The sequence below is a fragment of the Lagopus muta genome, chromosome 1, assembly GCF_023343835.1.
Source record: "Lagopus muta isolate bLagMut1 chromosome 1, bLagMut1 primary, whole genome shotgun sequence".
Lineage (NCBI taxonomy): Eukaryota > Metazoa > Chordata > Aves > Galliformes > Phasianidae > Lagopus > Lagopus muta.
This window is the reverse complement of record NC_064433.1, coordinates 92,882,122-92,906,932: the sequence shown is the minus strand read 5'-3', so window position 1 is coordinate 92,906,932 and position 24,811 is coordinate 92,882,122.

The window sequence follows — 24,811 nt, the reverse complement described above, 5'->3', positions numbered from 1 at the left end:
TGTGACCAAAATATGTATCCCAAGGCATCTTCAAGTTGAATTTACTTTTCAGCAATAATGAAAAGTCACCAAGTTTGAAAGCTTTTCCTTATATAAAAGTTAATTAGAGTCAAAGTTATCAACATTGTACATAGTTTAAAACCTCCTTTTCCTTTCAATTTTCTTGCCAAAATAACCTTACAGATGACATGTTCCCCTATGCTCCAATAAAGTAATGATAGGAGCAAGAGCTCTTTCTTAAGTGGAGTGAAGCCTACGTTGCTGCAGGAATGCTGAATATTGGGTGCTGATTTTATTTTTTCATCAGTAGATATTTGGAGTCCCTCTTTCTGGTTCCTTGTTAGACATTACACTACACCTGCAGACTCTGTCAAGTAAAATGCTACGGGAATAATTCAGAGTTGAAACAGCCTTTCACTAAACAGAAAAATGAGTGTATACCAATTTCAGAGCCTTTCTATCTAGAATTACTAAAACAAGCAGCTTTGAAATTGGAAATGTGTTCACTCTGGCCCTTCAGCCTGGCAAGGCAATCTGGCCCTATGGAATGGAAGCTATGCATTTGAAACATCACAGGCACTATGAAGGTTTGGAAACCAAACATGGAAAAGACTGCAAACATTCTGGCTTACAAAATATAAGGGAGAGAGGAAGGAGCTATCTGGATCCACAAGATAATATCAGAGTCTTCAGTTGCAGAGGATTAGTCACTGCATTTCTTTCAATGAAAATAACTAATGCAACTTCAAGAGCCTGGAGTGCCAGGAATGCTAACTTAATGCTCATTATTTTTCAGCGGCATTACAATTGTAATGGAATCCACAGTATGTTTCTGTTTGCACTATTTATCTACTAGCAGTAAAAGGCAGAAAATTATTTATTTTTAACTTTGCTGTTTAATTCTGGTGGTGACCAAGACATCAGTCTCAGAATTTTTGGCAAAAAAAATATTGCATCTCTTTTCTATCTCTTAAATGGTTAACATACAAATTAATATTGCAAAAGACTACAGATTTAAGAATGCACAGAAAAAGACTCAATATATATTTTGATGATCCTGAATGAATAGGTTTGATTAGAATTTCTGAAAAAGGTTGTTGAAAGAGGTATTGATGCAAAATAGGTCACATGAAGAAATTATGTGGGTTGTTAAAATACATACAACTTGGCAAGTGTTCTTAACCTAGTGTTTTTCTCAGGATAGACCACTATTTTACAATTATTATGAGCTAGAGATGAGTGATAATGTTTTATTTTACTAGTGTCTATGGACTAACTAGTTGCTTGAGCATATAGCATTGTTGCCATAGTCAGTGTATTTAAAGGGAACTTAAAAAGCAGGTAATCAGTGCATTGCAATTTTGTTTCCAATATCTACTAGCAAAATGAGTCTGTAAGCCAAGTTCACAGATGGCTTAGTCAATTTTAACTCCACTGATTTCTATTGTGCTGTCCTTATATAATCCTCCAATTATTTCAGAATTAAATGTATAATTTCATATTTTCCTTGGTAATCCTGAATGATTCTGGCCAATGATGTCTAACTTATATGTATTTATAGGCTGGATTGTGTTCAAAATACAACTGTGAGCTGCTCATATTTCTCTGAAGTTATATTTAGACACTGTGGAATATTACAGGCTTTTCCAAAGTTGTCTGTCACAAGATGTACTACACAATAGAGAAGATCTATGTAGAAAAGCAGATGATATTGAAGATCTAGCAAAAGAAGAGTAGGCATTCCTAGGTTTTGTTTTGGACTAGCTCTACGCTGATCCCGTGTACTGAACACCCAGTAAAGGCTGAAGCATCTCAGGTGAGAGAGCAAAGTACATCTTGACGGGTATCTTACTTTGAAATTAATACAGTTTATGCACTCAGAGACTATTTTGTGATGCAAACAAAACCAAACAGGAACAAACAGGAAAATCAAAAGTATATTGCTGATCTGTACTTAAATGCTAGTATGGAAGTATTCTGTAAGAGACATTCAAAGTCATTTAGAGACTGAATACCTGTTTTGGTCTCATTTATCAGTGTTTTTCTTGTTTCAAGTCAGAATCACACAGCCTAAATTTTATGCATTACTGAGAGGTATCCAGTGACACAGGTCTGGAATTCCTTCAAAAATATTATCATTATCACAGAACTGTAGTGATTGGAAGCAACCTCTGGACATTGAGTCCTACCATCATGCTAAAGCAGTTCCATACAGTGAGTTACAATGGAAAGTATCTTACTTCTTCTTGGTTTTGTTTTGTTTTACAGTGCCCACACGTTCTTCATCTTAGTGAATGAAAGCTGCACTATTGTGAGCATTTTTCTTTTCCTTAATGCTCAAAAATGACCAATCTGTGAATATAATTTGCTCCAAAAATCCAGTACAGATAAAAGTAACCAATGATTTCTGAAAAGACATAGTAACACATAGTAAGATCAGCTGTCAGATTAGATGGAAGAGAAATTAAAAAACTATCAGGACTTCTTCCATTAATGACTTTACAGTACAGGCAAAGCAATGAGGTATAGGAGTGTTGGTGATAGCCTCTGAACTACATAAAGCTGTTGAAATGAAATTTGAGTTTATAAGAAAAGCTAGATTACTTAACAAGTCCTTGTCTTCCCTTTGAATGGTTTGCAGCTCTCGTGAGAGTTCTTCACACCTCTCTTACAAATTCTTCAAGCTGTTAGTTTTCAAATGTCTGAAAGACATTTGGGCAGCCAATGAGCACTATGTTTGAGTATTGTCTCCTTCACTGGAGACACTATGAGGGCTCTGGTGATTTAATAAGCTTATGTTCAGATGACAGAGTGAGTGAAGAGCATAATTTTTAATATGTGAACAAATAATATAAAGTTTTCATCCTGGTGGTGTTTTTAGGTAACGTTACTATTGGTATAACAGAAGCTGAAAAAGAAGACACTGACAGCACAAACCTTACGTCTTGCATGCTCACTCGAGACAGAACAACTGTTTTTCCTTCCAGTCAAAGTATGTGCTCCATTTGAGCATACACTGTCTAATCCTTTTTTTTTCTAGCTATCACACGTTCAGGTTGGTTTTTTTTTTTTTTTTTTGCAACTCTTTCAGCAAATTGTTGGCAGTATTTATAGATTATAGTTAGTAAAATTCTACTTTGGACAGGTGTTCAGTTACAGAAAAGTCTCATCACTTGCAGGCAAAAATTTTTTTTAAATGCAACTGTTGAAAATGTATTCTAAGTTGATATATCACTGAGTACCTTCTCTAATCCTTTACATGAAGGTAGAGTCCCATCAATTTCTATTTGCATTTTCTGGGTCACTGCTGTGCACATCAGTGCTGGTTTATTCTTTTACTTTGTTTCTGCTTCCTGTAAACTAGAATTTCATGTCATCAGAATACATTAGATTTTATTTTATATGTTGACATTCTAAGATTTTTGTTCATGATAAAAATTTAATCAATTTACAACAAAATTTCAAGTAACTTTTGAAGTTACTTCATAAAATGATGTTGGTAAGGCCCTAGCTGCTCTCTTTGTGGGTTTTTTGCCCTTAAAATTTTATTTTTTTGATCCTACATTAGCTGCATATGAGGCAAGCCTTGTACTGCACAATTCCACCTGTTAAGACTTTGTGCTTTTGTACAGAATTCTAATCACTGAGCGTCGTCCCAACTGGAAATTGTTCATTTTGGTTATTTGGTTGAATTTTTTTTGCTGTACAGATTTGTCTGCTGGCAGTATCACACTAGTTTATAATTCTTCCTCTGTTTAAGATATGAGATCTGCCACAGTTGAGAGTGTATTGCATCTCTTATGGCACATGAACCATGGAATGGTGACTTACCTTAAACTTAGAGAGCTAACACAAATTCTGTGGCTCTCTGTACCTTCTGTTGTGTTCTCAACAGAGAAACAGCACTGGAGCAAATCTATAGGCCATGGCTGCAAATTTCCACAAACCCTATAAAATTAATTTAAATACTTTGTTTCCTTATAACCAAGCCATAGGTCTCCTCATGCATTGTCTTTATAATCCATGTGCTGATGAGTCCTGCTCCTGGATCAAAATACAGCTTATCAATGCTAGTGAAACTTTATCACTTTTCCTTTAAAAAGTTTATGCTCTGAGCTTTTGGATTTGAAAAATGTTGCTAAGAGAGATGCTTTATAAAAGAGCTATTAGTCTTGTGCAGTGTAAGATTTGACCAGGGAGGTTACTGAGACCATTTGCCAGTATTGTTTCACCCTCCTTAGGCATCTCCTACAACAGACAAGGAAAGATATGATACCTAGGTTAGTTTTCTTACAAACCTGTGAGACGTCATTATTTATTTTATAACCTGTTGAAACAACACATTTCATCTAAATGTTTCCTAACATTATTTTTGCACTATTAAGTTTCAAGGTTGACAAATGTGTCAGAATATGAACTTGAATTGCAATTGACATGAAAGTATCTGTATTTATGATTCTTAGACAAGGAATTTAATCAGTTTAAGGAGTTATTTATTCATACACTTATTCAAAGGTTGGAAAGAAATCTACCTCAGAGATGCATTATTATTTGGGTTGAATTTTAAATTGCAACTGACATAGTGAAGTACATGTCTCTAGTTTAAAGCATGAGAGGCAGAATGTACTTTCTCCTGACATTTTTGACTGGATTAATGTTGGGTACAAACAAAACTATTCTATATTCCTGAATATGGGCATTTTTCAAATGGACAAAAATGCATGCTCTCTGAATATGAGGTATGAGTGTCAAGTGTTCATTTTGTACATATTTTCCTGGTATATTGTTACTACCTTGGTTTAACTTACTGGATTTCTACTCAAAGTATTTAAAAATAATTATTTTCTGGTTTCTATTTTTATACATTAGTAGCTTTGTCACATAATTCATTTTAGCGTTCTGCTTCTCTTTGGGAAGGATTAGTTTTTTACAGTAGCATTGGGATTGGCAACAGCATTAGCCAAAACAATTGATTACCATTGTAATTTCTTACAGATGTTTTAACCTACTGGGCTTAAATTGATATCCAAGTTAGTTTTAAGAGACTTCACAAAAAAGAATGTGTAACTTCACTATGCACATGATTGTCCTCCTGACAGTACAACTTATTATCCGTAAGGAAAGACCATGTGGTTTTAACTCAGATGAGACAACACTACTGTGTAGTAGATGAGTTTCTCTAAAGCTGAACAGCGAAATTTTAATGCACGGTCCTAAAATATGTGTGTGAAAGAATGAAAAGTGTTATAAACACAGATGATGGCCTGGCAGGCTATCCTGGAAGCGTTACCTGCCCTGTCAAGATGACACATGAATAGATAGTGGATGAAACTTTCTTCTTCCTTACTCAGTGCTTGGTGATGTTTATATTGCTTATATAGTTGAGTTCTTTGATAGTACAATTAATAATGTTGTCACTTTTGACCTCTAAAGACTTATGCAGTAAATTACATTCTCCAATGCCTTGTATTAGTCAGTTGACCCTAAATCCTTGTGAAATGTATTTGTTATGGGGAAGATTTCTTGTAAGCTGCATTTCCCACTGGGCTACCTTAGAAGCTGACATATAGCCTCATGTTATGTATAAAAGAACACTGTACAAGACCCACTGTAACTTGCATGAAATATATTAAGAATTATCGTAAATGAGAATTCTCACAAAGAAATTGGATTAGGGGCATTTCTCCCAGGCTCATGGAAAGATCTGAGGTTTTTTGACCAGTCCATAAAGTCACAGAATCATAAAGGTTGGAAGATATCTCTGGAAATTCTATGTTATTAAATAAGTTGCTTGTATTGTGATTCTTGCAAACCAATGGCTTGCCACATTTCACTGAATTTTTTTGGTGCTTTCGCTGAAGTATTTATTTTGCTGAAATATCTGTAGTTTCTATCAAAATATATTTTGTCAAAAAATGCTTTCACTGAGGAAATAAAGTAGCACAATGAAGAAAAATTTCTTATTTGACCCAAGATTTCAGTTTAAAATGTAAATACCATGCTCACCAGAGGTAAGTTTAGTATTTGTGTTTTCCAAGCCTGGCTGGCAACACTCTAAAGTGGATGGGTAAACACACAGGGATGAGACATCCTTGCCTTAGCCAAAAATGAGATTCCCCTAAGTAATACAAAAATATCCTATTTCTCTATCCTGAATTTTAGTTGACTACTAATGCATTAATCCCCTCTCATTTTTACGTGTGTTCTGGAATTGCTACTCTCTATCTCTACTGCAATTTCTCTACCACTTGGGCAGTATTTTCCAGTAGACTGGTTTTAGATATTACAATACTACTAGAAAGTTGATCTGGTACCCAAGTTCACAGTAACCCAGTCTCAACATAACTGTCAAACAGCTCTAATATATGCAATCATTCTAAGGTTGACTGGAAAACAGCACAGCAAGTGTATCACTACAGCATGTCTGTTACCATCATTCTCCTACATCTCTAATATTATTTGGGGAAATATCAGTACAGTATCTCACTTCTCCCACACAGTGCTACTAGAAATTTTGATTGCAGAGAGGGAGAAATGGAGAAATACTTCCCTGGTGATACTGTGCACTTTGCCATTCCTTGCTGATGCCTTTTTTTGAGAGGACTATGGCTTTTACTTATCATGATGTGACTGTGAAGACAGAACTTTCTGTATAGAAATAAAGCAGTATGGTAACACAGAAAAAAAAAATAGTTAATGCTCTGAAAAAAATGTTGTCCGTTTACCTCAATAACATTAGCTTTCATAAATTCTCCTAAAAAAAGTGTGGGAAAAAAAAAATAAATTGGAGAGTAAACAAGTGTCCTACCTAGTAAAATAGAAGAATAAGACATCCTAAATTTATACAGTTGTTTATCATAGAACTAAACTGACTTTGGCACTCATTGCCTTTGTATGAATAAGGAGAGAGACCAATGCAGAGGCAAGTATAAAAAGAAACAGTTAGATGGTGTACTGGTTTCTACTGTTAGTAATGTAAACACATATGGTTTGATGCTTCTACAGAAGAAAATTTTTATGCCTTCCTTCAAAACGCTTGGTTTGTTGAAATGGAAACTGGAGACATCATTGATTCAGTCAGTGGTACTGTTTTGGTGTACCTAGGCATTATTCTCCTAATACTAGGACAAACTAATTTCTTTATAATGACTCATTCAAGGTAGATGTTTTTTGTTATTGTTGTTTTGTTTGCTTTTCTTTTTGTGTTTGTTTAGATTGCACAAAATAATCTTAGTAAATTGATGTTTTAATCTTCTTTCAATTTCAAAAATGTTGTAAAACAGTATTGGCTGCTTGTATAGCAATGATGCTCTGTGATCTTTCAGGTTTATATTCTCCTCTTTGTCTAACTAAGTGTTAGTTGGAGGCCAGAATTTAGACTATTAGTTTTATTCTTCATAGATTTGAAACTGTATCATCAATCCTGAAGAAATGTTGAAATAATCATTTTCTTGTATAAAAGGAACAGCAGTAACATGGCAGCACTGGCTGCCACAGCACCTTTCTTACACATAGAAAGCTTCTTCATTTTAACATGGCAATAACTTTCTGTGTTTTTGAGAAGTAGTAGTCTTAACAAAAATCATGTAGGAGGAGTTCACCAGGACTTCCAAGTTGGCAGTTTTCTGCCTATCATATTCTGTCATGTTCATTCTGTCAGAACATGAGTGAATGCAATGTCTTTGGAATGATGCAATTTTCTTGAGTAGCAAAAATGCACAGAGGTCTCTGGTACACTTATAACAAATTCTGTAATGAGCTCTGTTTTTCCAAATATTACCTAGTTAATTGGTGAATCTCCAGCTATCATTGTGATCAAAGTGGAATTATTTAAAGAGAGCTCAGATGGGGTGGCCAAATAAAAGGTATGATATAATAAAATGTATGAATTTCCTTAATCCTTTTTCCCTTCCCATTGACACTCTCCCTCTTGTTCCTTGGGATTCTTTCCATATAATTCCTGATATTTTTTTTATCCTTAAATTTATCTGCTTCCTTCTCCACTTTTCTCTCATCTCCTTGGTGTCCCTCAGGTTTTCTGCAGACACACCCCCTGAGAGTTAGCCATCCTCCTCCATGCATTAGAAAACAGAACGGTAAATCTTACTCTCATTGTCTCTGCAGGCAATATGAACTCCTTATTTACCCTGTTATTTATTTTTAAACAAAAACTCACATTCTTCTCTATTCAAGCCTCTTCTTTTAGGATCTTTTAGGATCACTGGTACAGTAAAATAGTGTGACTACCCAAGAAAGTGCAATATAGGTTAAAAGTGGAGAAGAATACAAGAGATTTCTGTTGAGAGCTGTGGAGGTGTGGAGTAGAGAAATTCTAAGCAGGGAGGACAGCAAGCAAGGTTGAATCACACTGAATCATAGAAACACCAAGGTTGGAAAAGACCTCCACGATCATTTAAGTCTAACCGTCCTGTTATCACTGTGAAGATGCATTTCCTCTTTATTGAAATCTCCCTCCCTAAGATTGGTTCCCATATTTATTTGAGTTGGAAAACACTCGTAGAGCAGAAGTCTAGGAAGAATGATTCATAATAATAATAATTAAATAATAATTAAAGTACTGCAATATCATCATGGTGAAATGTTTTATTTCAGGATGTCCACGTAGTTTAAAGAACAGTGAAATCAGTTATTTAGGTCAACTGTATAAACTAATCAATTATATATCTACAATTAAACTTTACAGTATGCTTCAGTATTTTTGTTTGTTTTCAGTGAGGGAAAGGAGAGGACATGAAGGGTTCTTCAATGCCTAAAAATTTCCATTCTAGTCTTGTTCACTATAAACACATTTCACTGTGCTGTCCTTCCTATAGTTCAATAAAATGTTTCAGATCCCAACTTTATCACTCCATTGACTGAACTTTACAATTTAAAACTAATGTGCTGTTTCACTCTCTAAAGGCACTCCTAATGGGCCACTTTAACATTGTTTGGATGCTAGATAATTTGTTGCATCCCAAATTTCCTTTTCTGTTTAATGGTTGAAAATTAAAAGTTTGTCATCAAAAACTAGTGGCCTGTTGAGCAGTGATCCATGTGAGAACAGTGAACCTATGTCTCAGCAAATTTGTTAGTCATCTATGAGGCAAAGAAAAGCTGACCTCATAATGTCAAATCCCATTTATAGCTAGTGAATAGGAAAGAAGGTATGTAGTACCTTTAGAGCAGTATTAAAAAATACACTGCTGTGCAGAAGGATTAAATCCTCAGTAACCTGATTAATAGTTACACTGTTTAACTTCTGTCAAAAGCAGTCGCTCACATGTTCCTAAATCCTCAGGTTGAAATTTAAATATCGTATAACTAACTACATTTTTCTGTGGATTACTGTGCTGTATATCTTACTTCGATTCTTATTCACTGGCTATAGGCTGCAAGAACACCTACACACAGGTACAGGGACTCACATGAAACTGAGACTGGTGCTCACTGGGGTATTACTCCTGTTAACTGCTCATGACTAGTCTTTCCATCTTCGTAAAAGATGACTGTGTTGTCCAGGTCCTTGTTGAATCTCCCCCAGGTATAAGATACAACACCTCAAAGACTTCCAGGTGTTCATCTTTAAAAGCTCACAAATTGTTGCTAGGTAAGTATGTATTTCATTTGAATAAGTCAATAGATATTGTTGCACTTTTAACATTAGTTTTTGCAGATTAGGAATTAAGATTTAAAGAATTTAGTAAAAATTTATGCAACAAATTGAACTATGAAGCTTTTAGTAATCAAGTATTCCTTATTATGTTTTGCACAAGCTCTGAGCAAATACAAGAAAGACCTCTATCCACTCTCCTGTCAGTGCCAGGGCATCTTTTTAGACACAAATCTACTGGCAACAGTCAAGGTAGGATTTGAAATCAAAATTAAATCTTCTGTTTTAAGGACAGAGGGCAGTAAGTTTGATCTGAATTTTCAGCAGCCAGTAAAGATGACCGTTGCAGGATTTAATAATAGGATGTGACTGTGACAGTCATGTGTGTTAATGTATTTATTAGTCTGGGGAGTCTGGACAAAAAGACAATTCATTTGTTCCTAATGCAATTTCATGCAGATTTGCACCATTTGTGACCTCTAGTTGTTGCTCCAGAATGTTATGTCTGAAATAGGTTGCCTTCTTCATCTTAGTATTATTATTATTAGGCTTCTCCTGTAGCCAGATTCTACAAAATCTAGCTATGCAGACTGTGAAGTGTTCTGTTTTCTGAGGAATGTAAAGAGGAGATGAAAAAAAAAAGGCTCTAATTAGACAGCTTGTGACATTCCCACCATGGAGAGGACACAGCATGAAAATTACCAGTATGCATTAATTATAATCTTCTCCTGTACCTTCAGCTTTTTCAGCTTGCCAAGTTTCTCCCCTAACTAGTCTTGTGCTTCTTGTGTGAGAAAGAAGCAGCCATCTAGGTTTTGTTTGTGGCAAAGACTAAGGGTCTATCCCATAGAAATTGAAGACATGGCCACAGTCCAAATTAGCTGATCCACAGGGACCCAATCAAGCTGGCGTATGCTTTTATGGTTCTTTTTCTTTTTCACTGAGTCATTTGTGGTTAAAGACATGAGTTGGGAGTAATTAGTGTTTTCATAAAACTTATACCTAGGGCTGAGGAGAGAGCAGGAAGTAATTTATCTGTGGTGAGTAAGCCTCGAGAGCCATAATTTCCTTGTTTGTGTTTCAGTTCAGATGAGTGCCATCCTGTTGTTTGTTTTATAAACTGTTTAATAAACTGTAATGTTTATTAACAGTAATACATTAAGTTTGTCTCCTGTGAGACCTTTTCTGTACAGTCAGTGCTCTGCACTTCAGCTAGGAACTCAATTTTATTTTTCTCTTGGTGTTCCTTACTTTTATGTCCACTCAGAGCCTTTAATGATTTTATCTGAACTTTTATACTGTTCTGCATGGTGAAAGAATTCTTAAATATGTTCAGGTACAACCTCTGCCAGCTCCAGCCTTTCTGCACAGAAAAATGTGTATGTTAGCCCTATATTCTAAAACTGTAGCAACTCCATTTCTTTGCTAGGAAGCAGAAAAATTAGCTGTACTGTGTCCCAAGGTGGATTGGGGTGGGAAGTAGCACAGGTGGCCATAACAACTGCAAAAGGTTTATTCCATATAGCTCTGCTCATTTTTAATAAAATTGTCCTTGAAACCCAGCTAGACTAGAAATTACTAGGAAGCTTACAATGATTTTTTCTCTCAGCAAAGCACTCTGAGATTTCACATGGTGAAAATCACTTATCAGTGCATCTAAACTGAGTTTTATTTTAAAATACCGTTTTAATTAAAGTTTGCAATTCTGAGCCTGCTGCTAGTGCCTGATATCTTGCTAAAAGGTCACTGCACTGGTGGCATTAATGGTATGAGAATCTGATATAGGAGATTACGAAGGTTTGAATTGTGTTTCAGTGCAAGTTTATCATCAGAAGGAGCTGCAGCCAGCCCTTGCTGCAGCAGGCTTAGTGATAAAAGGGAGGGGGAGGGTTTGTTTCTTGATTTTGCGGTACAAATAAGGCAGGTTTCCAGGGTGGGAGCGAGCAAAGAAGAACCAAATAGCCATGCATGGTCTCATTGCCTCCTCTGTGGTTGGTGGGCCTCCAGCAGAATCCTTACTCTTGCATAGCTGCTGAAGTGATGCGGTGAGGGTTGGCTAGGGCAAAGTGGGGGGCATGGTGGTTAGTCCAAAGGCATGCTCTTATCACTGGAGTTGATGAGACATGGCTCCGTTCCTTTTTCTGAGTTGTTCCTACCATAAACGGGAACATGGCTCTTGACCGTGTATTCAAATGGCAACAGCAATTTTGCCTATGCTTCTGGAAATTCTTAAAGCATCTTGATTCCAGTTGTATCTTGAAATATAAATCAGAAGAGCCTACAGCTACAACATGGCAGCCAGCTGTGTTACCAGGGAACAGCAGAGCAGTGGATATTTGCCAGAGGAGAAGTGAGCTGAAGAATTTCTCCTCTGACGTTGCAGGGAGCTGAAAAGGAAAGATATCATCTGGAATCTTTAAAAGAACCTTGCAAGAAAGAGGTAGAAACCGCTGCTGTATTGCGCGGGGCTGTCATTATTCTCTTCTGGATTCCTGAAGGAGAATAACATCATACCTCCTGGTGCTGAAAAGTGACTGAAGAAGTGAAACAGAATTATAAACTCTACAACTTCTGTTGTTTTGTATGCCAAATGTATTCTGTTGGTTTGTATTCAACAACCTACAGTTGCTACCATGCAGGGGTAAGAAAAGGACAAGGAATGCAAATTCCTGGGCATGACACTGTGGAAGGTTATAAAATGATCTTAGAGATGAGATTGTCTAGCAGTAATTCAAGACTAAGCTGTCTGAAAACAATCCCAAAGAGAGATTCGGCACAGCTGCATTACCTCTCTGGTCAAAACACAAAATTACTTTTACTTTAAAAATATACTGGGCTAGTGAAGTCTGAAACTAAGGGGAACATATTGCCATTTCCCAGAAGGATCTGGCATACAAGTAACATCAAATGCAGAAATGATCATTTGCAAATGGAAGAAAAGCCTAAGCTCTGATATCACAGACGCACACTTTAGAACATCTGCCAGATGAGCAGAGGAAAAAATTCCAGTGTCTGATTATACATGTTAGACTGTTGGGTTTTGTTGTTATGTTCATTTCAAATTGCTCTTTGCTCTTGGATAAAACAAAGTCTCTTTGCCAAAGCTACTGCTCAGGACAAGAATCTGAAGAATGTAATTAGGACCAATTATATGTGAGAGTTTGTAAACTTGTGTTATCAGTATGAATGTGAGTTATCAAAAGCAAGAAAATGTTTCTTCAATTTACTAAAATTCAAAATATGCTTTAGGAAAAAAGAAAAAGTTTAAAAATATATATATTTTTAAAGCTTTTCTTTTAGGAGTGGAAAATCTAACACATAGCCTCAATCATACCAAGGAAACAGGCCGAAAGTACTACTACCTACAACAGCTAAAAATGCTTATACAGTGAGATAAGCAAATAGACCTCTGCCTGTTTATTTTTCCTATATAGAAGAGAAACTGCTTGTTCTAAGATATAATTGCTGTTTTCCTGAAGTACTCTTTCTATAAGGAAAAAAATTTATAGGTTGGAACTTTAGGAGCACTTTCAAGTGAATGCCTATGTGATGAGAAACAGAGTCTTCAGGTCAAGATTATATCAAAAAGGACTTTGTCAGTGCAGAGAAATACATATTCTGGCAGAATATATGAAGTCAGTGTGCTGCCGAAATGGGTGGGAAGCAAAGATCTTTCTGCCCAAAACAGCTTAGAAGGTCAATAACTACCCCAGGATGAGATGGCTTATTCATATCTGGGCCATGACTCATCTGGTAGTAATGAGCTTTTGGCTGCTTCAGAATAGGTGATTCAGCACAAGGTCTCTCAGAGATTAGCTGACTACAGTTAGTAACTTGCTTCTATGTGTTGGAAATTCTTTATTATGCTGACTGCTATTATTGGCTGCGAAAGGAGGAGGAAGTGGAAAACCACAGTACTAAGAATATCTTTGTGCACAGGTATATGTTAGAGTTTCAAGGTCATGAAATAGATCTTAGAAACAGAATGAGTTTCTCAATGCAGCTTTTGTGTTGTCCAGCATCCATAAAACTGTCCTGAAGATAATGACTTTTGACAAAGGTAAAGACTACACCCCTTTCACTTTCCTCATTAAAATCTTCTTGTTATTTTAAAAGGTGTTCTTCTAAGACATCAAGCTGATGTTTTGAATTTCAGCCTTCCTCTGTGACCAGGGCTACTGAAAAGTTTATTCTATTCAGTAAGGCAAAAAATAGTAGGGCCTGATTGCTGCAGGTAACAGGTAATTTAGGAATTAAATCCAGGCTGCCTTACTCTCCCACCTACACATAATCTGAGGATGATGTTTTGGCCAGTAGCAGGCTCCTTCATACTGAGGAGGAGGATCTCCATATGGAGAGCAACACATAGTTTAACAGTTCTGATGCTTGTGAAAAGAGGAATTATAATCCCTGATAAGAATTTCTATAAGCCTTGTTCTTTTAAAAACAAAGTTAACCACTGAAAGAGGCTTCACATGTGAATGCAGTTCTCTTCAGGTTTCCAAGATAATCAAAATGGATGCAAGTTTCTTCTAAAGAATATGCAAACTATATGTGGCCAATCATCCTTCAGCCTTTAAGTTCACAAGTCTGACGTCAGTCTGGAAATCCCAGCTTTCTCAGGAGATGATAAATGTTATCTGCCAATCTCTTCTGCTGAATAAACTCTGTTTGATCTGCATTAATCACACTTGGCAGGAGTTGTTCAAGCCTGCTAGCAGCAATCCTGGTGAACAGCTTGGCATCATTGCTTAATAATGTAGCGGAACTGTATGAAAAACAACATGAAGGAGCCTTCTTTTCATTTCCATCCTAAAGTTAATGAAACACATGAAAGTGAATAGTTTAAAATATTCAATAGATCTGAAATTGTCTTGTTATAATCATACTATTATTCTCAAGGGCAAAAAAATATCCCTCGTTTTTTATTCTACTATAAAACTGTGTCACAAGTGCACAGAACTGAGAAATACCAGATGCTTCTATAATTTTCTGAACTGTTCATGATTTCAGTAAAGAAACATTCAGTTTTGTGAATTAGCCGTCACAGGTTTTGTCCAAGGATATTTTAATCATTATCACTTGTCCCTCCAACATGGCCAGACACAGTTTAGAGCTCTATTCCTCCTATGATTTTTGTCGGTCAACAAAGAGGGCCAGAGACAGATCTGCACAGTGCAACAAAGCCTGTTGTGAGAGGCCTCCCTGGTATTCAAGTAGTGAGTTGAGTATATTCTGAGTATTCCTTCAAAAAACACTAGGTCTGGTTGCAGGTTCTCATCCAGTGAATGCTTCAGAATGTCTTTCATTAACTTCACCCATGTGTGTGGATGCACTACATTTTCAGTGGAACTATTAACAGAAGAAAAGTTCAGCACAGAAATAAGTCACTGGTGGAAAAGCTATTAGAGATCCAGGATGGGTGAGAAATGAATTCTTGTGGGGGTACATTGCACCTGCCTTGATTTTTAATAAATGGGAAGAGGGAGTAGCAAAGAAAGACCCTGGAGGGAAATGCAGAGAGGGAAGACATATCACTGAAAATTGAAGTGGAAGAATGGAAAAGGAAAGAAATGAGAAGTCAGTGAAAGACCTGAAAGAAAATATTTAACTTACATGTAGCCAGATGGAGAAAATAATATTATGAAAGAGGGAAAGATTAAAAAATATATAATTCTATGACCTCCCATATAGTTCCCAGGAATTCCTCGTGTTGAGAGAGCAGGAAGCAGTGACTTGCAGTGTTTTACTGAGGAATCTCTCTTGCAAAGCAAAACAAAACTGGAGCATTGTTAAAATCAACACTATAGGTGAAAGAAAAAAAAAGAAAAAGAAAAAAAATTGAACAAACTTTTCTCCCTAAAACTGATATTAGACTTGTGCAGAGACATTTAAAAATATTTCTGTATTACAAGAATGTAGGGATGCAAGGTAATGGTTTGTGAGCACAGCTGAGGCTGTGTATGAATTTATATTTAGACTCATCTGCTTCAGCTTCAGTCTTTTGAGACTTAAAAACAACTTATACACAGGTTTTTGGAAGCATCATCATTTTGAGATCCTCCTCTCCTCTCTAGGCATTTTCTCAAATTTTCATTTCTCATTAGCTGTTGTTACTTTAAATAAATTACTTAATTATTAAAAAAAAAAAGCATATTTCTCCCTAGCACTCTAACAGATTTAGTGAATCCATCCTCATTAAGTATAAGCTTCCCTCTTTAGCTTACAATATAAAATGTTACAGTCGTTTTTCTAAATAAAAATTTTGTGACCTTAATTCTGAGAGACACTTGTCCTAGGAAATCATTTAACAATTCAGTTAAAATAACAATTATTCTTCCTATGTATCTCAGGAATTTATTACATTGCACATAAATTTTCAACAGATTGGAAATTCTTAGAATAAATAAGACGGCATAAGAAATTACAATATCTATGATACTGTTTCTGAAGTTTGTGATTTCAGGCAGTAATGAAACCAAGAAAAAATAAATGAAAATGTGTTTTGAAAAATGTGCCTGAATACCTTTGCTTTGTGTTGACCACAGACCTAGGTTAGTCCTTAAATACATTTCTGCACACAGATGTAGATAAAAACATAGCTTTTCAGATAGATAACACTTTTCTGTTATACTCTGCTGTTCGTGGTATATTCCACATTCAACAGTAGCAAGAACAAGTCTGCATAGAAATGCATTGTGCAAAATTGGTGCACCTCTTATGTGACTAGTCAGAAGGAATAAATTAAATCACTGCAATTCTGATTTTTAGAGCATATGCTTATGAGGATAGATTTTTCAGTCCAAATCCTTACCAGTCAGTTACTACAAGAAAGGGTTAATCAATGAAATTTCAAAAAGACAGTATATACTGGATACTTGGAAGACTATAAAAATATTAATTACTAGTATACCAAAAGATTTCCAATTACTGGTAACACAAATTTTCTTTCTTCTATGCACATGCACGCAGTTTCTCAATAAGTTCAAGTGATTTGTTGCATAATAATTTCTCTTGAAATTCACTTTTGGCTGTCCCTACAAATAACCTATGTTTCTAATTTTAGTACTTTCATAATCACTATAACTAAATGGCAATATAACCAATTACTTCAGATTATAACTCATAATATATTAATTCAAATTACTCTCTCTTGTCTAAGAAGTTGTCAATTTAATGAGACATCACAAATCATGTGCTATCTCAGCTACAATTGCTCAAAGCACGCATTCTGTATTTAAAATGTATTTTCACTGCATGCATAACATTTTCAACATAATTGACTGCAGTGACTCTTAGTCTCTCAATACTTTTCACTTACTGGCTAAAAATTCTTTGAGATAAGGATAAAAATTAGGAATTACTTATAGACATCTAGAGAAATAACTAGAACGCAGGTTAAATTCTTTACTTGCTTTTTGATAAATCAGGAATCCACTCTCTGAGAAGCTGTTAAGCTAATTGGCAATGACATAATGTTAATTACTTTATGTCCTGGTACTGTGGTGTCATCTGACATCATAGACATAAAAACTGTGAAAGGCTACCTTCTTTTTCTCTGATATTCAATGGAGATCTTGCTATTTTTTTCTACTGCAAATTAACCACCCAAAACTAGAAGAAAAAATATAAAAAAGAAAAAATATCAGAGAAGGAAGGCTACAAACTAAGAATTTAACAGATATGGAAGTACAGGGAAAAAAATATGAATAAAAATTTCAGAAGTGTTTTACTTCTAAACTCACAAATGACAGATTTAACTGAATGTTAAATGTAAGTACCCACCAACCAATTTGATTTTTGTTTTTTGTTAATGAAAACTGAACGATTAGTTACTCTTCTAAAGTGAAACTTCAGTGCCCTGGGTAAAAAAAAAGAAGTCTGCTTAGAAATTCAAGTCCTGATACATAGGGTGAAATACCTGAAAAAAAAAGCTACCTATCACACTTCAAAACTTGGATGATTATTAACAAAATTAAAATCTGTCTTTGATTCAAAATTAGATATTTTTCAATAGATTTATATTTATGTCATAGAGAAAAGTTACTATTTGTTATTGGATTCTCTTAGTAACCCAAACGAAAATAAGAAATTCTCCACTGCTTACATTTCAAAAAATTATTTTGTCATTGCAAAATAATAAGAATCATAAAGCACTTGGAGATTAAAAGGTAATCTTAGGATAATGAACAACAAATCTATGCGCATGCTGATTGAATTTGATAAAGATGTTGTAGACATTATATTATGATAATATGAAGCAATGGAAACATGTTTCCTCCAACAGCTCATCAGAATTTCTTGTGAACACTTTTTGAGGCTTCTTGTTACTGCCATTGACCTTAATGTTTACAGCCAAATTTTTCAATGAGTTTTACCTTCACAGGTAAGGGCAGCCACACTCTTGAGGTAACTTACCTTTTCAACAGAAGAAACCAGTAATTCTCAGGAAGAGCTGAAGTCCATTTACCCTGATTTTTCTTCCTGTACAGAACTGACTTTCTGGATAACCTGTCAAGTCTCTCTTCTCACTCAGTATTTTTCCTCAAGTCATAGCAAAGCTTTGCTTTTGATTTTTAGTAATGTTAGCTGTGTTATGAACACTGTTTTGTTTCTGGTGATCGTAGTACTATTTTTCTGTAAACTTATCTGAAAACAATTGGGAAGCACAAACAACTAAACAAAAATATCTGTTCAGAGCCATAACAGATTGATACATTTCTTCCAGCTAGCTGACAGTGGCTTCTGAAATTACTTGTAAATGAAAACTTTATGAAACACAAGAAAAAACACAGTAAAGTCCATGGTAATGTTAAAACTAATTGAGTATCACCTAGCTTGAGGACCAGAAAGAAGCTGAACATAAAGAAATTAGGCTTATTTTTAGACTGTTATTAGAGAAGCAGCAAGTGAGGAAGCGGACCTCAGAACTGACAACGATCTACATTAATCTTGATAATTAGGAACTACTATTTTCAAGATTCAGTTAGAGTGAGCAGTGCCCAGAAGTACTACTATTTCCTTTTCTGTGACATTAGGAAAAATCTATGATTCTATTTATTATGTTGAAGGTATACCATAGAATCCAGAATTTTAATGGAGGCAGATTTGAACATGTGTACAGATTCAGCTTAAATTTTCTTTTTAATGTATACATCCAAGATTCAATTCTTTCTTGGCTTAACTTTAATGTACAGCCAAGGATCTTCTTTACAACTTGTGCTTTTACTACTTAAAAAATGTGTCAAGGTGAATGGTGAACAGCTGGATCTGCTGTGACAGTGCTTCTGTCTTTTTAAAAATGAGGTGCGATGGCATCGTCAGCACACGTTTCTCAATCAACACAGAGTCTCTTTAAGGGCCTTGGTTACTATTTCTTCAAAGAGCTGATTTGATTGTTTATAAGTAGGAACTTTCAAAATATATCTTTGTTTCTGCTTATGGGATTTTCACATACTCTACTGTTTTCTGGAGATAGAACTTCATTATTTGCTTTGAAATGGATTTTGAGATCCATCACTGTCAAAGCTTATCTTGCAAGGTGATGCTTTTTTTTCCTAGGATTTTTTAAAATAAGACCAGTCCAGAGAAGAAAAACTTCTTGTATTTCAAAACTAAAGGTATTCTTGACAACCTGCAGGGTTTCTTCCAGAGCACCTCACTGAGACATCTGACCACCTTTATCCCTGCGGCCTTCATCCCTTGCTGTGAAGATAAGTTTATGGATTAAGCCCTCTTGCCATAATCACCTTAACGACTCTGACTTTAGCTCTCTATTTCCAGTTGCTGTTTTCTCTCAAGGCACTGTTGGAGTTAATAGCAGCCTTCATGAAATACAGCACTGTTTTTCTCGTGGACAAAATAACTACAAGGAGTAAAGAAAAAAAGAAACTGAATTAGTTGATTAAACAAATATCATTAAACAATACACGCTCCATACCAAACAAGGAGTGAGACACTTTTTCATAAAAGCATGTTCCTGCCTTTTCTTCAGGCACATGTCCTGCACTGAGGTTATGGCTAATCATTTAAAGCCTTTACATCTAACTTCTTCCTCAAAAAAAAAAAAAAAAAAAAAAAAAAAAAGGGAAAGGGAAAACGAAAGGAAGCAGAGCAGGTAGGTTAGAAGCTCGGAGGGATCCTATCCTTAAAAAAAAATGCATATACTACTTGTCCCATTAGCAGTGGACACAGAAATTTCATCTTTTAAATGCATTTGTGAAAATGAGAACAACTTTTTTTTTTCAATGTAACTGGACCTGAAGATTTTAATAGAGACAATAAGGTGAGCATATATTTGCTATTGACTGAGGAAGGAAAGTTATATTCTTTACCCTCTGGAGATGGGAAATATACTCAAAATGAAAGTGATCAGACTTCGTATGTTGAGAGAGAGTATGATTTGAATGGCTTTGAAGTAAATTTGCAACAATTGGTTCTGAGAATGCATTAGTCATCATAACCTTGGAGGTTGCAAAGATATAACTGTATTCCTACAGTGAGAGTTCATACAGAAATACTTCCTATAAAGACACTTAAAGCATTCAACAGCAGCCTACTAATGCAAGACAAATTATCTGTCCATCAAAACAGATATGATCTCATTGACATTGGAGGAGATTTATTCTTTTAGGACAACAGGATCTGCCTTTTTACTGAGTTTTAGTGTTGTATGCATTCTGCCCTAGGGTCATTCTGTAATTACTATAGAAAATAGTGTATTCACTAGATAACTTCTTCTAGTAGAAAAGCAATTAGCCTGCCAAGTGACTTGATGTTCCTAAGAAGGTACTGATGTTTTGGAGGATGGAAACTTTAGTGGAAAGAATAAGTGAAAGAGGGGGAATTTTTTTGTGGCAGACACCCTAAGAAGGAGAGGTCTGAGGAATATCAGAGATGGCCATTTTGGGAAGAAGTGCAATTCACAACAAAAAGCCTGCACTTCAATGCAATACCAAAGAAAATAACCACTTTGCTAGCCCACTTACCCCTTTCCTCTCTGTAATACCAAGGAAGACTCCTGGATTTTATATTTGAACAAATTGCTTAGACTTAGACTAGGTAAACAGTAGTCATATTCTTCATGATCAGTTGTCATAGCTTTCTGATATAAAATTTCTGATATAAAATGTTATTGATGCAAGAAGAGGACCTTCTATGCAGAACATATTATCCTGTGAATACTATTGTTAATTCATAGTATACTGTTTGTCAAGCACTTCAGTCCTCGCTTACTGGATTAGGATAGTGCTGATGAAATCTCAGTTTACTAGGCGTGAAGGCAGAAATGGAAATGCAAGTGGATATCTCAGGTTGTTGCAGTCTTGTTATCACAATAGCACAAAGTGTTACTGTTTTGTTATGGAAATCAAGACGATTTCTCTCATACAGAAAATAGATGCAACATATGATGGACTGTGGAACATTTGAGAAAACTGCTTAGGCTTAGGGAATGGAAGAATAAATTAGATAAAGCGCAGCAACCTTAAAGTATAATAGCCATTTTTGACTCTGTTAGAGGAGAAAATGATTTTGCAAACTGTGATTTACCTGATTCTGTAGAGAAGTTTTTATTGCATGTCTCTGTTGAATTTTCCTTCCTCTTTATATCTGTTTAAATAACAATTTAGAATCGATAGGATGTGGAATATTAGAATGTCAGTATCTATTGAAAATGAATCATTTTATGGTGATTTGAAATAATTAAAATCAAATCTTTTTATGCTCTCCTTTTATGGAACCATAAACGGATGACAGGTAAATAAATCACTCACAGTTGTCTGCTTTTTAGGAATCCTTTACATTTGTTGGATCTCTACTTCTAGCTTTTGTTCTTTTTATTTTATGCAAACTAGGTTAAAAAAATACCACTCAAAGAAAATTTAATCCTAAAAGACAAGATTGCATGTCTTTAATCCCAAATGATGTATTACTAACGTATAGTTGGAACAAATATCATGTTAATAATAGAATCGTAAGAGTATCATTAAGGCTGCAAAGACTTCCAAGATCATCTAATCCAATCACCCACTTCCCATCAATATTTCCCCACTAAACTATGTTCTTTAGTACAACATATACGTGTTTCTTGAACACCTCCAGGTACGGTGACTCAACCATCTCCCTGGGTACCTCAAGCCTGACCACTCCTTTGGAGAAGTTTTTTATAATATCCAACCTGAATCTCCCCTGGCATAATGTCAAGCCATTCCCTCTCATCCTACCACTGTTATCTGGGAGAAAAGACTGACCTTCATCTCGTCACAATCTCTTTTCCAGCAGTTATAGAGAGAAATACGATCTCCCCCTAAGACTTCTCTTCTCCAGACTGAACTATTCCAGTTCCCTTAGCCTCTCCCCATAAGACTTGTGCTCCAGTACCTTTGCCAGCTCCACTGCCATTCTCTGAACAGAATCCAGGGCTTCAATGTCTTTCTTATAGCGAGACACCCAAAACTGTGCAGAGTATTCACATGTGATCTCACCTGAGCAATGTAATGGGATACAATCACCTCTCTGCTCCTGCTGGCTGCACTTTTTCTGATTCAAGTTCATATACCCTTAAAGGCTTCATGGCTTTAGAAACAGAAGAAAAACTTAGGTTGGAATTTGCCATCTATTTCTTAAAAATGTAATTGAATCACCAACAGTTTGAAGGATCTGCCTTGAAAATCCACATCAAGTTGCCAGCAGTCTCTTGCCAGACTTACTTCAATTTAGTCATCACTATAAAATCAAAAGGAAGTGTATCCATACTTTTGTTTCTGAAGAGGTAAGGAAGAAAGGCTACATTTATTTCTAAAAAACAAGCAAACAAACAAAAACATTCATCCATTCTTCTTGACATTTTCACCTTTTTAGCATGGAAAAAATGTACACCAGCAGTTCCCACTATTGGCCAGAGAATATAGAATATAGAGACTTCCTCAGGGAGCAAGCAGAAAAATAAGGCAACCATGTAGAAAATCTCCCAACCACCTTTGGGCTTAACCTTCCCTACTTTCTAGATTTTGCAGTGGTAGATTCATGTTGATGATGAACACCTCTGAGCTCACATCAAATGGTGAAATTTCCAGATTAAGGAGACCATAGAATCATAGAATTATAGAAAATCTTCATCTGGAAGAGATTCCAATGATCATCAGGTTCCAACAGCCTGCTGCAGACAGGGTCACTAACCTTCAGATCTGGTGCTAGACCAGGCTATCCATGGCCCAATCCAACCTGGTCATGAGCACCTCCAGGGATGGAGCATCCACAACCTCTCTGGGCAGCCTGTTCCAGCACCTCACCACTCTCTGTAAAGAACTTCCCCTTGACACCCAATATAAACCTTCGCTCCTTGAGGTTAAAACCATTACCCCTTGTCCTATCATTTTTTACCCATGTAAAATGTTGATTCCTCTCCTTTTTATAATCCCTTTTCAAATACTGGAAGGCTTCAAGTAGGTCTCTGCACAACTTTTTCTTCTCCTGTCTGAACAAGCCCAGCTCAGCATATCTTCCTAGGGGAGGTGCTCCAGCCTTCTGGACATCAATATCTAAAACCAATAAAATTTTATTTGGAGTCACATTGCTTTGAGTGTTTATTATTATTCAGGGACATTAAGTGTAGTAAACAAATCCTGAAAGTAGTGCCATTATGCAAGTGGTACTATGGAATCAGTTCTAGTCTTGATTCAGTCAAGAGAACTGTATCCAAACTCATGTCTGGTTCATACATTTAAAATCAGGGAGATCTTGCACAAAGACGTTTTTAGGGACTAATAAAATAAAAAAAAACCTGTGGGATTTCGTAAGACCAACTGCAATAATCCTACCTAAAAATACGACACGTTCCTTTCTTACACACATTTATATGCATTTATATGCAAGCATTTTATATATTCTGTCACTGGACATATGGACAACTTCACTTTCAGCCTGAAAACATATGCTGTGCTTTTGTGAAGATGTGGTCAAATGCAGAAAAAAAAAAAATTCTAAATTAAAGTTTATATGCACTTTCTTAAAAATGAATCAGGATCTACACACACAAAGGTATAGTTAAGCCATACGTATAGTTATGAAATTATTGAAGTATAAGCTTGTCATAGCTGCAAGCTGGGGTTAATAGTTATTTGCAATAAAGTTCAGTCTGCAAATATTTGACACCCATATGCAATGCCAAATAATATTCCAAATTCAGATGATTGCAAATAAAAGTTCACAGATTAATTGAACAGTTTTTATGCTAATCTTTTAATGAAATCTTTCACTTTCACAATGCAGCAGGTATAAAACGAATCTGAGATGCTTCCACCATCAATCTGATCATGCTATAGTATATTTGCTCCTCTAGGGCAAAGTCTATGTTGAGTATCTTTTTTTAGCATCAGCCTTCGTTTTGGAGGGTTGGTAATGACTTTTTTTTTTTTCTTTTTGTCTTGGAGAGATTATTTGGGCATCTTATAAAAGTTATTTAGACACTTTGAAGTAAATATAGCTTTCAGCCTACATTTCATTGTAACGGTGTGTATTTATGAATTTCACGTTACCTTCAGCCTCTTCACTCCAGCATAAAACATTTTGCGGTGAAGATTGTGCAAGGTATACTATGTGTAGTCACAGATAAAAATAGTTTCATGCATTTAAGTCAGGTAATCCCAAGTATACAGCTTGAAATAATGTTTGCTTGGTCACCACAGGAAATCTACATAGGAAATATCATCTAATTAGTGGAGGTGAAGCAAGAGATCTTTCCTACTTGTGCCATTTCCAGCCATAGAAGTTGTGGACACTATACCATGAACTCACCCTTTTGAAAATGAATGTGTTTTCTTTGATGCATCTACTTTTTTGACTGCATTTACTGCAACTTTACCATTCCCATCCCACAGGTGCTCCCAACACTCACATATAGGCAGCAGTTTGAAGTGAGCTAGTATCACAATTTTAATAAGCTGGTTTGTGGAAACTTTTTTTCTCTGAAGTCATATCAAGTACTGCAGAACACTAATTAGTGGTAGTTGTAGCTGAAGTTAAATAGGCCTTTTGAGGCATTAAGAGATTAAGTCCTTTAATAGCTCCTAAATGAATGGAAAACTTTCTTATTTGCTTCTCATTTCTCAGATTTAAAAATTTCAGGACACAATCTGTATATACTACATGAAATGCGTGCTGTTTGTATGATCAAGAAGTTATACTACTTATGCTAAC